The sequence below is a fragment of the Peromyscus eremicus genome, chromosome 1 (genome assembly GCF_949786415.1).
Source record: "Peromyscus eremicus chromosome 1, PerEre_H2_v1, whole genome shotgun sequence".
NCBI classification, from domain to species: Eukaryota; Metazoa; Chordata; class Mammalia; order Rodentia; family Cricetidae; genus Peromyscus; species Peromyscus eremicus.
Window position 1 is genome coordinate 139,700,622 of NC_081416.1, and position 15,655 is coordinate 139,716,276.

The 15,655-nt window shown below is 49.1% G+C and overlaps 8 non-coding genes across 8 annotated transcripts; all 8 read left to right on the plus strand.

Moving 5' to 3' along the window:
* The first annotated feature begins 712 nt into the window (after positions 1–712).
* On the plus strand, positions 713–791 carry LOC131902951 (small nucleolar RNA SNORD115). The gene has a single exon (XR_009377218.1). It is a non-coding gene; the product is annotated as a small nucleolar RNA SNORD115 (small nucleolar RNA).
* Positions 792–2,611: 1,820 nt separating this feature from the next.
* LOC131902952 (small nucleolar RNA SNORD115) lies at positions 2,612–2,690 on the plus strand. The gene has a single exon (XR_009377219.1). It is a non-coding gene; the product is annotated as a small nucleolar RNA SNORD115 (small nucleolar RNA).
* A 1,819-nt stretch (positions 2,691–4,509) lies between these two features.
* Positions 4,510–4,588, plus strand: LOC131902953 (small nucleolar RNA SNORD115). The gene has a single exon (XR_009377220.1). It is a non-coding gene; the product is annotated as a small nucleolar RNA SNORD115 (small nucleolar RNA).
* Positions 4,589–6,402: 1,814 nt separating this feature from the next.
* On the plus strand, positions 6,403–6,481 carry LOC131903026 (small nucleolar RNA SNORD115). Its single transcript, XR_009377289.1, has one exon. It is a non-coding gene; the product is annotated as a small nucleolar RNA SNORD115 (small nucleolar RNA).
* A 1,822-nt stretch (positions 6,482–8,303) lies between these two features.
* Positions 8,304–8,382, plus strand: LOC131902954 (small nucleolar RNA SNORD115). Its single transcript, XR_009377221.1, has one exon. It is a non-coding gene; the product is annotated as a small nucleolar RNA SNORD115 (small nucleolar RNA).
* Positions 8,383–10,202: 1,820 nt separating this feature from the next.
* Positions 10,203–10,281, plus strand: LOC131902955 (small nucleolar RNA SNORD115). The gene has a single exon (XR_009377222.1). It is a non-coding gene; the product is annotated as a small nucleolar RNA SNORD115 (small nucleolar RNA).
* A 1,803-nt stretch (positions 10,282–12,084) lies between these two features.
* On the plus strand, positions 12,085–12,163 carry LOC131902956 (small nucleolar RNA SNORD115). Its single transcript, XR_009377223.1, has one exon. It is a non-coding gene; the product is annotated as a small nucleolar RNA SNORD115 (small nucleolar RNA).
* A 1,816-nt stretch (positions 12,164–13,979) lies between these two features.
* Positions 13,980–14,058, plus strand: LOC131902957 (small nucleolar RNA SNORD115). The gene has a single exon (XR_009377224.1). It is a non-coding gene; the product is annotated as a small nucleolar RNA SNORD115 (small nucleolar RNA).
* Positions 14,059–15,655: the final 1,597 nt, after the last annotated feature.

Consider the following 15,655-nt stretch of genomic DNA (forward strand, 5'->3'; position numbering starts at 1 on the left):
CTAGTTACACAGGCTGGGGACCAGCAAATGACGCCCCTGGTACAATGGATTTTTTTATGGAGTGATTTATCTGTGGGTATCAGCCATTAGATACATATATACATATATTATTTATTTATTTATTTATTTATTTATTTATTTATTTATGCATTTGTATATATATATATGGTTGTCTACCATGGAGAACTGATGAGAGTTCTCTGACATGGTGGGGCCAGGCCGGAATCACAAGGAAAAAAGATGTAATTAGCCCTGTATAGTGTCTTGACAATTGTCATCAGTCTAAGTCTAAAAGTCAGAGCACGAGGGGAAAGGTGCCTTTACTGAAAAACTCACATTAAAATTTGGGCATGCAAGAAAGGAAACTATGCCTTACTGTGTGGCAGGACTCACCATTTGATTTTCCAAGGGCCCGAGATTTCCTAAACCTTGTCATGCGTTCAGACCATGGTCCCATCCTGCAGACCGAGCAGCGTCATCAGTGGCCCATCTCAAGAGTGCCCTGACATCCTCCCCTTTCTTCCTCCCGAAAAGGTTCCCTTAGGAAGAAGAGAACTCATTCTGCTGCTTCCCTTGGAACAGAGTTCACCAGGTCCAGCTGTCTTTTGGGCCTAACCTTCTCATGGCCAAGGCCCTCTTCAGCAATGGCAGCCCTGGTAAGCAATGTTGTTTGTGTCCTAAACGCATGTGTCGCTGTGCTCTCCGGAAACCTGGGTCTATGATGACAAACCTATGTCACGAAGAGAGATGATGACATAAAAATCATGCTCAATAGGATTACGCTGAGGCCCAAGCTGCAGGGCAGGAGAGAAACAGGTGCCTCGTCTCCTTGTGGCTTCCTTGAGGCCCAATTCTCAGGCCCTGCTTCCCAAAGCCCTGTTTCCCCTCCTGGGGAATCCAAGCTATCCAGGTGCACATACCTAGGAGAGCCCTGAGGGCTCCATTCCAAAGCACCTGGTGTGACTCTCTAGCCTCATGCAAGGCTTTAGCGCCCAACACGCTGCTCATGTCCCTGTCTCCTGTGCTGTCTTTCAGTGACCTGGGATGCCGTTTCACAGCCCGAAGCATCCTGGCACATTTCAGGTAATTGGAAATATCAACCCAAGGGCTGGGAATCTCTAAACATCGTGTGCCCTCGCCTTCTAAAGCCTCTGACACCCCAAGAACATTTCCAGCTTAGAAGCAAGGCCTCCAGGCTCTGGCCTGATGGAGGCAATTTTCTACCCTTCTGACCTATGGGTGCAGAATGGCAATTCCAAATGTATACACTGTCCAGGACAATTCCAAGGAATTTGGACAGGAGCCACTGCTCAGGGACTGCAGTGCAATACCCATAGGTAGAGTCAGGAGGACCAGACTTTTCTGGTTCATGGCACAGGGATAGAACAAGTTACCCTCCACTTGACTGTCCCGCGTAGTTGGATCCTAGCACCTCCCATACAGACTAGGTCGGATGGGCGGGGGAAGACCTTCAAGGTCACACTGTGACACAAGGCATGAGACCCACACCCATCATGAAGGGGCTTTGAGGAAGGGCCATCTGACACATCCTAGAGCTCACGGTGGGCCGAGGCAACTTCTTGGGCATATCGGACTTAGGGACATCTCGACGGACATCTACTGAAGGACAGGGCCCACAAAGCGTTCCCTACCCCTGTGCCTTACAGAGGCCACTCTATTGATCTCCCTTCCATCAGGCCACTGGAGCCAAGGCAGGATTGTTTTTCGGGGCAGGCATTCTCTTCCTGGCCGCAAGGCCAAGAGCCCTGATTGTTTTCAGACCCTCTCTACCGTAGGCATTCTCAACGAATGTCAGCTCCATGTATATCCTACAAAGCTCTAAAAACATACTTCTGTGACCACTGTGATTTGGAATTTCCCCAGGGGTGTAAAGGAGGCTAGTGACACAGGCTGGGGACCAGCAAATGATGCCCCTGGTACAATGGATTTTTTTATTGAGTGATTTATCTATGGGTATCAGCCAGTAGATACATATATACATGTATTATTTATTTATGTATTTATTTATTTATTTATTTATTTATGCATTTGTATATATATATATGGTTCTCTAACATGGAGAACTGATGAGAGTTCTCTGACTTGGTGGGGCCAAGGCAGGAATCACAAGGAAAAAAGATGTAATTAGCCCTGTATAGTGTCTTGACAATTGTCATCAGTCTAAGTCTAAAAGTCAGAGCATGAGGGGAAAGGTGCCTTTACTGAAAAACTCACATTAAAATTTGGGCATGCAAGACAGGAAACTATGCCTTACTGAGTGGCAGGACTCACCATTTGATTTTCCAAGGGCCCGAGATTTCCTAAACCTTGTCATGCGTTCAGACCATGGTCCCATCCCGCAGACCGAGCAGTGTCATCAGTGGCCCATCTCAAGAGTGCCCTGACATCCTCCCCTTTCTTCCTCCCGAAAAGGTTCCCTTAGGAAGAAGAGAACTCATTCTGCTGCTTCCCTTGAAGCAGAGTTCACCAGGCCCAGCTGTCCTTTGGGCCTAACCTTCTCACGGCCAAGGCCCTCTTCAGCAATGGCAGCCCTGGTAAGCAATGTTGTTTGTGTCCTAAACGCATGTGTCGCTGTGCTCTCCGGAAACCTGGGTCTATGATGACAAACCTATGTCACGAAGAGAGATGATGACATAAAAATCATGCTCAATAGGATTACGCTGAGGCCCAAGCTGCAGGGCAGGAGAGAAACAGGTGCCTCGTCTCCTTGTGGCTTCCTTGAGGCCCAATTCTCAGGCCCTGCTTCCCAAAGCCCTGTTTCCCCTCCTGGGGAATCCAAGCTATCCAGGTGCACATACCTAGGAGAGCCCTGAGGGCTCCATTCCAAAGCACCTGGTGTGACTCTCTAGCCTCATGCAAGGCTTTAGCGCCCAACACGCTGCTCATGTCCCTGTCTCCTGTGCTGTCTTTCAGTGACCTGGGATGCCGTTTCCCAGCCCGAAGCATCCTGGCACATTTCAGGTAATTGGAAATATCAACCCAAGGGCTGGGAATCTCTAAACATCGTGTGCCCTCGCCTTCTAAAGCCTCTGACACCCCAAGAACCTTTCCACCTTAGAAGCAAGGCCTCCAGGCTCAGGCCTGATGGAGGCAATCTTCTACCCTTCTGACCTATGGGTGCAGAATGGCAATTCCAAATGTATACACTGTCCTGGACAATTCCAAGGAATTTGGACAGGAGCCACTGATCAGGGACTGCAGCTCAATACAAATAGGTAGAGTCAGGAGGCCCAGACTTTTCTGGTTCATGGCACAGGGATAGAACAAGTTACCCTCCACTTGACTGTCCCGCCTAGTTGGATCCTAGCACCTCCCATACAGACTAGGTCGGATGGGCAGGGGAAGACCTTCAAGGTCACACTGTGACACAAGGCATGAGACCCACATCCATCATGAAGGGGCTTTGAGGAAGGGCCATCTGGCACACCCTAGAGCTCACGGTGGGCCGAGGCAACTTCTTGGGCATATCGGACTTAGGGACATCTCGAAGGACATCTACTGAAGGACAGGGCCCACAAAGCGTTCCCTACCCCTGTGCCTTACAGAGGCCACTCTATTGACCTCCCTTCCATCAGGCCACTGGAGCCAAGGCAGGATTGTTTTTCGGGGCAGGCATTCTCTTCCTGGCCAAAAGGCCAAGAGCCCTGATTGTTTTCAGACCCTCTCTACCGTAGGCATTCTCAACGAATGTCAGCTCCATGTATATCCTACAAAGCTCTAAAAACACACTTCTGTGACCACTGTGATTTGGAATTTCCCCAGGGGTGTAAAGGAGGCTAGTTACACAGGCTGGGGACCAGCAAATGACGCCCCTGGTACAATGGATTTTTTTATGGAGTGATTTATCTGTGGGTATCAGCCATTAGATACATATATACATATATTATTTATTTATTTATTTATTTATTTATTTATTTATTTATGCATTTGTATATATATATATGGTTGTCTACCATGGAGAACTGATGAGAGTTCTCTGACATGGTGGGGCCAGGCCGGAATCACAAGGAAAAAAGATGTAATTAGCCCTGTATAGTGTCTTGACAATTGTCATCAGTCTAAGTCTAAAAGTCAGAGCACGAGGGGAAAGGTGCCTTTACTGAAAAACTCACATTAAAATTTGGGCATGCAAGAAAGGAAACTATGCCTTACTGTGTGGCAGGACTCACCATTTGATTTTCCAAGGGCCCGAGATTTCCTAAACCTTGTCATGCGTTCAGACCATGGTCCCATCCTGCAGACCGAGCAGCGTCATCAGTGGCCCATCTCAAGAGTGCCCTGACATCCTCCCCTTTCTTCCTCCCGAAAAGGTTCCCTTAGGAAGAAGAGAACTCATTCTGCTGCTTCCCTTGGAACAGAGTTCACCAGGTCCAGCTGTCTTTTGGGCCTAACCTTCTCATGGCCAAGGCCCTCTTCAGCAATGGCAGCCCTGGTAAGCAATGTTGTTTGTGTCCTAAACGCATGTGTCGCTGTGCTCTCCGGAAACCTGGGTCTATGATGACAAACCTATGTCACGAAGAGAGATGATGACATAAAAATCATGCTCAATAGGATTACGCTGAGGCCCAAGCTGCAGGGCAGGAGAGAAACAGGTGCCTCGTCTCCTTGTGGCTTCCTTGAGGCCCAATTCTCAGGCCCTGCTTCCCAAAGCCCTGTTTCCCCTCCTGGGGAATCCAAGCTATCCAGGTGCACATACCTAGGAGAGCCCTGAGGGCTCCATTCCAAAGCACCTGGTGTGACTCTCTAGCCTCATGCCAGGCTTTAGCGCCCAACACGCTGCTCATGTCCCTGTCTCCTGTGCTGTCTTTCAGTGACCTGGGATGCCGTTTCACAGCCCGAAGCATCCTGGCACATTTCAGGTAATTGGAAATATCAACCCAAGGGCTGGGAATCTCTAAACATCGTGTGCCCTCGCCTTCTAAAGCCTCTGACACCCCAAGAACATTTCCAGCTTAGAAGCAAGGCCTCCAGGCTCTGGCCTGATGGAGGCAATTTTCTACCCTTCTGACCTATGGGTGCAGAATGGCAATTCCAAATGTATACACTGTCCAGGAAAATTCCAAGGAATTTGGACAGGAGCCACTGCTCAGGGACTGCAGTGCAATACCCATAGGTAGAGTCAGGAGGACCAGACTTTTCTGGTTCATTGCACAGGGATAGAACAAGTTACCCTCCACTTGACTGTCCCGCGTAGTTGGATCCTAGCACCTCCCATACAGACTAGGTCGGATGGGCGGGGGAAGACCTTCAAGGTCACACTGTGACACAAGGCATGAGACCCACACCCATCATGAAGGGGCTTTGAGGAAGGGCCATCTGACACATCCTAGAGCTCACGGTGGGCCGAGGCAACTTCTTGGGCATATCGGACTTAGGGACATCTCGAAGGACATCTACTGAAGGACAGGGCCCACAAAGCGTTCCCTACCCCTGTGCCTTACAGAGGCCACTCTATTGACCTCCCTTCCATCAGGCCACTGGAGCCAAGGCAGGATTGTTTTTCGGGGCAGGCATTCTCTTCCTGGCCGCAAGGCCAAGAGCCCTGATTGTTTTCAGACCCTCTCTACCGTAGGCATTCTCAACGAATGTCAGCTCCATGTATATCCTACAAAGCTCTAAAAACACACTTCTGTGACCACTGTGATTTGGAATTTCCCCAGGGGTGTAAAGGAGGCTAGTGACACAGGCTGGGGACCAGCAAATGACGCCCCTGGTACAATGGATTTTTTTATGGAGTGATTTATCTATGGATATCAGCCATTAGATACTTTTATACATTTATTATTTATTTATGTATTTATTTATTTATTTATGCATTTGTATATATATATATATGGTTCTCTACCATGGAGAACTGATGAGAGTTCTCTGACTTGGTGGGGCCAAGGCAGGAATCACAAGGAAAAAAGATGTAATTAGCCCTGTATAGTGTCTTGACAATTGTCATCAGTCTAAGTCTAAAAGTCAGAGCACGAGGGGAAAGGTGCCTTTACTGAAAAACTCACATTAAAATTTGGGCATGCAAGACAGGAAACTATGCCTTACTGTGTGGCAGGACTCACCATTTGATTTTCCACGGGCCCGAGATTTCCTAAACCTTGTCATGCGTTCAGACCATGGTCCCATCCCGCAGACCGAGCAGTGTCATCAGTGGCCCACCTCAAGAGTGCCCTGATATCCTCCCCTTTCTTCTTCCCGAAAAGGTTCCCTTAGGAAGAAGAGAACTCATTCTGCTGCTTCCCTTGAAGCAGAGTTCACCAGGCCCAGCTGTCCTTTGGGCCTAACCTTCTCACGGCCAAGTCCCTCTTCAGCAATGGCAGCCCTGGTAAGCAATATTGTTTGTGTCCTAAACGCATGTGTCGCTGTGCTCTCCGGAAACCTGGGTCTATGATTACAAACCTATGTCACGAAGAGAGATGATGACATAAAAATCATGCTCAATAGGATTACGCTGAGGCCCAAGCTGCAGGGCAGGAGAGAAACAGGTGCCTCGTCTCCTTGTGGCTTCCTTGAGGCCCAATTCTCAGGCCCTGCTTCCCAAAGCCCTGTTTCCCCTCCTGGGGAATCCAAGCTATCCAGGTGCACATACCTAGGAGAGCCCTGAGGGCTCCATTCCAAAGCACCTGGTGTGACTCTCTAGCCTCATGCAAGGCTTTAGTGCCCAACACGCTGCTCATGTCCCTGTCTCCTGTGCTGTCTTTCAGTGACCTGGGATGCCGTTTCACAGCCCGAAGCATCCTGGCACATTTCAGGTAATTGGAAATATCAACCCAAGGGCTGGGAATCTCTAAACATCGTGTGCCCTCGCCTTCTAAAGCCTCTGACACCCCAAGAACCTTTCCAGCTTAGAAGCAAGGCCTCCAGGCTCTGGCCTGATGGAGGCAATCTTCTACCCTTCTGACCTATGGGAGCAGAATGGCAATTCCAAGTGTATTCACTGTCCTGGACAATTCCAAGGAATTTGGACAGGAGCCACTGATCAGGGACTGCAGCGCAATACCCATAGGTAGAGTCAGGAGGCCCAGACTTTTCTGGTTCATGGCACAGGGATAGAACAAGTTACCCTCCACTTGACTGTCGCGCCTAGTTGGATCCTAGCACCTCCCATACAGACTAGGTCGGATGGGCGGGGGAAGACCTTCAAGGTCACACTGTGACACAAGGCATGAGACCCACATCCATCATGAAGGGGCTTTGAGGAAGGGCCATCTGGCACACCCTAGAGCTCACGGTGGGCCGAGGCAACTTCTTGGGCATATCGGACTTAGGGACATCTCGAAGGACATCTACTGAAGGACAGGGCCCACAAAGCGTTCCCTACCCCTGTGCCTTACAGAGGCCACTCTAATGACCTCCCTTCCATCAGGCCACTGGAGCCAAGGCAGGATTGTTTTTCGGGGCAGGCATTCTCTTCCTGGCCGCAAGGCCAAGAGCCCTGATTGTTTTCAGACCCTCTCTACCGTAGGCATTCTCAACGAATGTCAGCTCCATGTATATCCTACAAAGCTCTAAAAACACACTTCTGTGACCACTGTGATTTGGAATTTCCCCAGGGGTGTAAAGGAGGCTAGTGACACAGGCTGGGGACCAGCAAATGATGCCCCTGGTACAATGGATTTTTTTATGGAGTGATTTATCTATGGGTATCAGCCATTAGATACATATATACATATATTATTTATTTATGTATTTATTTATTTATTTATTTATTTATGCATTTGTATATATATATATATGGTTCTCTACCATGGAGAACTGATGAGAGTTCTCTGACTTGGTGGGGCCAAGGCAGGAATCACAAGGAAAAAAGATGTAATTAGCCCTGTATAGTGTCTTGACAATTGTCATCAGTCTAAGTCTAAAAGTCAGAGCACGAGGGGAAAGGTGCCTTTACTGAAAAACTCACATTAAAATTTGGGCATGCAAGACAGGAAACTATGCCTTACTGTGTGGCAGGACTCACCATTTGATTTTCCAAGGGACCGAGAGTTCCTAAACCTTGTCATGCGTTCAGACCATGGTCCCATTCCGCAGACCGAGCAGTGTCATCAGTGGCCCACCTCAAGAGTGCCCTGATATCCTCCCCTTTCTTCTTCCTGAAAAGGTTCCCTTAGGAAGAAGAGAACTCATTCTGCTGCTTCCCTTGAAGCAGAGTTCACCAGGCCCAGCTGTCCTTTGGGCCTAACCTTCTCACGGCCAAGTCCCTCTTCAGCAATGGCAGCCCTGGTAAGCAATGTTGTTTGTGTCCTAAACGCATGTGTCGCTGTGCTCTCCGGAAACCTGGGTCTATGATGACAAACCTATGTCACGAAGAGAGATGATGACATAAAAATCATGCTCAATAGGATTACGCTGAGGCCCAAGCTGCAGGGCAGGAGAGAAACAGGTGCCTCGTCTCCTTGTGGCTTCCTTGAGGCCCAATTCTCAGGCCCTGCTTCCCAAATCCCTGTTTCCCCTCCTGGGGAATCCAAGCTATCCAGGTGCACATACCTAGGAGAGCCCTGAGGGCTCCATTCCAAAGCACCTGGTGTGACTCTCTAGCCTCATGCAAGGCTTTAGCGCCCAACACGCTGCTCATGTCCCTGTCTCCTGTGCTGTCTTTCAGTGACCTGGGATGCCGTTTCCCAGCCCGAAGCATCCTGGCACATTTCAGGTAATTGGAAATATCAACCCAAGGGCTGGGAATCTCTAAACATCGTGTGCCCTCGCCTTCTAAAGCCTCTGACACCCCAAGAACCTTTCCAGCTTAGAAGCAAGGCCTCTAGGCTCTGGCCTGATGGAGGCAATCTTCTACCCTTCTGACCTATGGGTGCAGAATGGCAATTCCAAATGTATACACTGTCCTGGACAATTCCAAGGAATTTGGACAGGAGCCACTGATCAGGGACTGCAGCGCAATACCCATAGGAAGAGTCAGGAGGCCCAGACTGTTCTGGTTCATGGCACAGGGATAGAACAAGTTACCCTCCACTTGACTGTCCCGCCTAGTTGGATCCTAGCACCTCCCATACAGACTAGGTCGGATGGGCGGGGGAAGACCTTCAAGGTCACACTGTGACACAAGGCATGAGACCCACATCCATCATGAAGGGGCTTTGAGGAAGGGCCATCTGGCACACCCTAGAGCTCACGGTGGGCCGAGGCAACTTCTTGGGCATATCGGACTTAGGGACATCTCGAAGGACATCTACTGAAGGACAGGGCCCACAAAGCGTTCCCTACCCCTGTGCCTTACAGAGGCCACTCTATTGACCTCCCTTCCATCAGGCCACTGGAGCCAAGGCAGGATTGTTTTTCGGGGCAGGCATTCTCTTCCTGGCCGCAAGGCCAAGAGCCCTGATTCTTTTCAGACCCTCTCTACCGTAGGCATTCTCAACGAATGTCAGCTCCATGTATATCCTACAAAGCTCTAAAAACACACTTCTGTGACGACTGTGATTTGGAATTTCCCCAGGGGTGTAAAGGAGGCTAGTGACACAGGCTGGGGACCAGCAAATGATGCCCCTGGTACAATGGAATTTTTTTATGGAGTGATTGATCTGTGAGTATCAGCCATTAGATACATATATACATATATTATTTATTTATGTATTTATTTATTTATTTATTTATTTATGCATTTGTATATATATATATGGTTCTCTACCATGGAGAACTGATGAGAGTTCTCTGACTTGGTGGGGCCAAGGCAGGAATCACAAGGAAAAAAGATGTAATTAGCCCTGTATAGTGTCTTGACAATTGTCATCTGTCTAAGTCTAAAAGTCAGAGCACGAGGGGAAAGGTGCCTTTACTGAAAAACTCACATTAAAATTTGGGCATGCAAGACAGGAAACTATGCCTTACTGTGTGGCAGGACTCACCATTTGATTTTCCAATGGCCCGAGATTTCCTAAACCTTGTCATGCGTTCAGACCATGGTCCCATTCCGCAGACCGAGCAGTGTCATCAGTGGCCCACCTCAAGAGTGCCCTGATATCCTCCCCTTTCTTCTTCCCGAAAAGGTTCCCTTAGGAAGAAGAGAACTCATTCTGCTGCTTCCCTTGAAGCAGAGTTCACCAGGCCCAGCTGTCCTTTGGGCCTAACCTTCTCACGGCCAATCCCTCTTCATCAATGGCAACCCTGGTAAGCAATGTTGTTTGTGTCCTAAACGCATGTGTCGCTGTGCTCTCCGGAAACCTGGGTCTATGATGACAAACCTATGTCACGAAGAGAGATGATGACATAAAAATCATGCTCAATAGGATTACGCTGAGGCCCAAGCTGCAGGGCAGGAGAGAAACAGGTGCCTCGTCTCTTTGTGGCTTCCTTGAGGCCCAATTCTCAGGCCCTGCTTCCCAAAGCCCTGTTTCCCCTCCTGGGGAATCCAAGCTATCCAGGTGCACATACCTAGGAGAGCCCTGAGGGCTCCATTCCAAAGCACCTGGTGTGACTCTCTAGCCTCATGCAAGGCTTTAGTGCCCAACAAGCTGCTCATGTCCCTGTCTCCTGTGCTGTCTTTCAGTGACCTGGGATGCCGTTTCACAGCCCGAAGCATCCTGGCACATTTCAGGTAATTGGAAATATCAACCCAAGGGCTGGGAATCTCTAAACATCGTGTGCCCTCGCCTTCTAAAGCCTCTGACACCCCAAGAACCTTTCCAGCTTATAAGCAAGGCCTCCAGGCTCTGGCCTGATGGAGGCAATCTTCTACCCTTCTGACCTATGGGTGCAGAATGGCAATTCCAAATGTATACACTGTCCTGGACAATTCCAAGGAATTTGGACAGGAGCCACTGATCAGGGACTGCAGCGCAATACCCATAGGAAGAGTCAGGAGGCCCAGACTGTTCTGGTTCATGGCACAGGGATAGAACAAGTTACCCTCCACTTGACTGTCCCGCCTAGTTGGATCCTAGCACCTCCCATACAGACTAGGTCGGATGGGCGGGGGAAGACCTTCAAGGTCACACTGTGACACAAGGCATGAGACCCACATCCATCATGAAGGGGCTTTGAGGAAGGGCCATCTGGCACACCCTAGAGCTCACGGTGGGCCGAGGCAACTTCTTGGGCATATCGGACTTAGGGACATCTCGAAGGACATCTACTGAAGGACAGGGCCCACAAAGCGTTCCCTACCCCTGTGCCTTACAGAGGCCACTCTATTGACCTCCCTTCCATCAGGCCACTGGAGCCAAGGCAGGATTGTTTTTCGGGGCAGGCATTCTCTTCCTGGCCGCAAGGCCAAGAGCCCTGATTCTTTTCAGACCCTCTCTACCGTAGGCATTCTCAACGAATGTCAGCTCCATGTATATCCTACAAAGCTCTAAAAACACACTTCTGTGACGACTGTGATTTGGAATTTCCCCAGGGGTGTAAAGGAGGCTAGTGACACAGGCTGGGGACCAGCAAATGATGCCCCTGGTACAATGGATTTTTTTATGGAGTGATTGATCTGTGAGTATCAGCCATTAGATACATATATACATATATTATTTATTTATTTATTTATTTATGCATTTGTATATATATATATGGTTCTCTACCATGGAGAACTGATGAGAGTTCTCTGACTTGGTGGGGCCAAGGCAGGAATCACAAGGAAAAAAGATGTAATTAGCCCTGTATAGTGTCTTGACAATTGTCATCTGTCTAAGTCTAAAAGTCAGAGCACGAGGGGAAAGGTGCCTTTACTGAAAAACTCACATTAAAATTTGGGCATGCAAGACAGGAAACTATGCCTTACTGTGTGGCAGGACTCACCATTTGATTTTCCAATGGCCCGAGATTTCCTAAACCTTGTCATGCGTTCAGACCATGGTCCCATTCCGCAGACCGAGCAGTGTCATCAGTGGCCCACCTCAAGAGTGCCCTGATATCCTCCCCTTTCTTCTTCCCGAAAAGGTTCCCTTAGGAAGAAGAGAACTCATTCTGCTGCTTCCCTTGAAGCAGAGTTCACCAGGCCCAGCTGTCCTTTGGGCCTAACCTTCTCACGGCCAATCCCTCTTCATCAAAGGCAACCCTGGTAAGCAATGTTGTTTGTGTCCTAAACGCATGTGTCGCTGTGCTCTCCGGAAACCTGGGTCTATGATGACAAACCTATGTCACGAAGAGAGATGATGACATAAAAATCATGCTCAATAGGATTACGCTGAGGCCCAAGCTGCAGGGCAGGAGAGAAACAGGTGCCTCGTCTCTTTGTGGCTTCCTTGAGGCCCAATTCTCAGGCCCTGCTTCCCAAAGCCCTGTTTCCCCTCCTGGGGAATCCAAGCTATCCAGGTGCACATACCTAGGAGAGCCCTGAGGGCTCCATTCCAAAGCACCTGGTGTGACTCTCTAGCCTCATGCAAGGCTTTAGTGCCCAACAAGCTGCTCATGTCCCTGTCTCCTGTGCTGTCTTTCAGTGACCTGGGATGCCGTTTCACAGCCCGAAGCATCCTGGCACATTTCAGGTAATTGGAAATATCAACCCAAGGGCTGGGAATCTCTAAACATCGTGTGCCCTCGCCTTCTAAAGCCTCTGACACCCCAAGAACCTTTCCAGCTTAGAAGCAAGGCCTCCAGGCTCTGGCCTGATGGAGGCAATCTTCTACTCTTCTGACCTATGGGTGCAGAATGGCAATTCCAAATGTATACACTGTCCTGGACAATTCCAAGGAATTTGGACAGGAGCCACTGATCAGGGACTGCAGCGCAATACCCATAAATAGAGTCAGGGGGCCCAGACTTTTCTGGTTCATGGCACAGGGATAGAACAAGTTACCCCCCACTTGACTGTCCCGCGTAGTTGGATCCTAGCACCTCCCATACAGACTAGGTCGGATGGGCGGGGGAAGACCTTCAAGGTCACACTGTGACACAAGGCATGAGACCCACATCCATCATGAAGTGGCTTTGAGGAAGGGCCACCTGGCACACCCTAGAGCTCACGGTGGGCCGAGGCAACTTCTTGGGCATATCGGACTTAGGGACATCTCCAAGGACATCTACTGAAGGACAGGGCCCACAAAGCGTTCCCTACCCCTGTGCCTTACAGAGGCCACTCTATTGACCTCCCTTCCATCAGGCCACTGGAGCCAAGGCAGGATTGTTTTTCGGGGCAGGCATTCTCTTCCTGGCCGCAAGGCCAAGAGCCCTGATTCTTTTCAGACCCTCTCTACCGTAAGCATTCTCAACGAATGTCAGCTCCATGTATATCCTACAAAGCTCTAAAAACACACTTCTGTGACGACTGTGATTTGGAATTTCCCCAGGGGTGTAAAGGAGGCTAGTGACACAGGCTGGGGACCAGCAAATGATGCCCCTGGTACGATGGATTTTTTTATGGAGTGATTGATCTGTGGATATCAGCCATTAGATACATATATACATATATTATTTATTTATTTATTTATTTATTTATTTATTTATGCATTTGTATATATATATATGGTTCTCTACCATGGAGAACTGATGAGAGTTCTCTGACTGGGTGGGGCCAAGGCAATAATCACAAGGAAAAAAGATGTAATTAGCCCTGTATAGTGTCTTGACAATTGTCATCAGTCTAAGTCTAAAAGTCAGAGCACGAGGGGAAATGTGCCTTTACTGAAAAACTCACATTAAAATTTGGGCATGCAAGACAGGAAACTATGCCTTACTGTGTGGCAGGACTCACCATTTGATTTTCCAAGGGCCCGAGATTTCCTACACCTTGTCATGCGTTCAGACCATGGTCCCATCCCGCAGACCGAGCAGTGTCATCAGTGGCCCACCTCAAGAGTGCCCTGATATCCTCCCCTTTCTTCCTCCCAAAAAGGTTCCCTTAGGAAGAAGAGAACTCATTCTGCTGCTTCCCTTGAAGCAGAGTTCACCAGGCCCAGCTGTCCTTTGGGCCTAACCTTCTCACGGCCAAGTCCCTCTTCAGCAATGGCAGCCCTGGTAAGCAATGTTGTTTGTGTCCTAAACGCATGTGTCGCTGTGCTCTCCGGAAACCTGGGTCTATGATGACAAACCTATGTCACGAAGAGAGATGATGACATAAAAATCATGCTCAATAGGATTACGCTGAGGCCCAAGCTGCAGGGCAGGAGAGAAACAGGTGCCTCGTCTCCTTGTGGCTTCCTTGAGGCCCAATTCTCAGGCCCTGCTTCCCAAAGCCCTGATTCCCCTCCTGGGGAATCCAAGATATCCAGGTGCACATACCTAGGAGAGCCCTGAGGGCTCCATTCCAAAGCACCTGGTGTGACTCTCTAGCCTCATGCAAGGCTTTAGCGCCCAACACGCTGCTCATGTCCCTGTCTCCTGTGCTGTCTTTCAGTGACCTGGGATGCCGTTTCCCAGCCCGAAGCATCCTGGCACATTTCAGGTAATTGGAAATATCAACCCAAGGGCTGGGAATCTCTAAACATCGTGTGCCCTCAACTTCTAAATCCTCTGACACCCCAAGAACCTTTCCAGCTTAGAAGCAAGGCCTCCAGGCTCTGGCCTGATGGAGGCAATCTTCTACCCTTCTGACCTATGGGTGCAGAATGGCAATTCCAAATGTATACACTGTCCTGGACAATTCCAAGGAAATTGGACAGGAGCCACTGCTCAGGGACTGCAGCGCAATACCCATAGGTAGAGTCAGGAGGCCCAGACGTTTCTGGTTCATGGCACAGGGATAGAACAAGTTACCCTCCACTTGACTGTCCCGCGTAGTTGGATCCTAGCACCTCCCATACAGACTAGGTCGGATGGGCGGGGGAAGACCTTCAAGGTCACACTGTGACACAAGGCATGAGACCCACATCCATCATGAAGGGGCTTTGAGGAAGGGCCACCTGGCACACACTAGAGCTCTCGGTGGGCCGAGGCAACTTCTTGGGCATATCGGACTTAGGGACATCTCCAAGGACATCTACTGAAGGACAGGGCCCACAAAGCGTTCCCTACCCCTGTGCCTTACAGAGGCCACTCTATTGACCTCCCTTCCATCAGGCCACTGGAGCCAAGGCAGGATTGTTTTTTGGGGCAGGCTTTCTCTTCCTGGCCAAAAGGCCAAGAGCCCTGATTGTTTTCAGACCCTCTCTACCGTAGGCATTCTCAACGAATGTCAGCTCCATGTATATCCTACAAAGCTCTAAAAACACACTTCTGTGACGACTGTGATTTGGAATTTCCCCACGGGTGTAAAGGAGGCTAGTGACACAGGCTGGGGACCAGCAAATGACGCCCCTGGTACAATTGATATTTTATGGAGTGATTTATCTATGGGTATAAGCCATTAGATACATATATACATATATTATTTATTTATGTATTTATTTATTTATTTATTTATTTATTTATGCATTTGTATATATATATATGGTTCTCTACCATGGAGAACTGATGAGAGTTCTCTGACTTGGTGGGGCCAAGGCAGGAATCACAAGGAAAAAAGATGTAATTAGCCCTGTATAGTGTCTTGACAATTGTCATCAGTCTAAGTCTAAAAGTCAGAGCACGAGGAGAAAGGTGCCTTTGCTGAAAAACTCACATAAAATTTGGACATGCAAGACAGGAAACTATGCCTTACTGTGTGGCAGGACTCACCATTTGATTTTCCAAGGGCCCGAGATTTCCTAAACCTTGTCATGCGTTCAGACCATGGTCCCATCCCGCAGACCGAGCAGTGTCATCAGTAGCC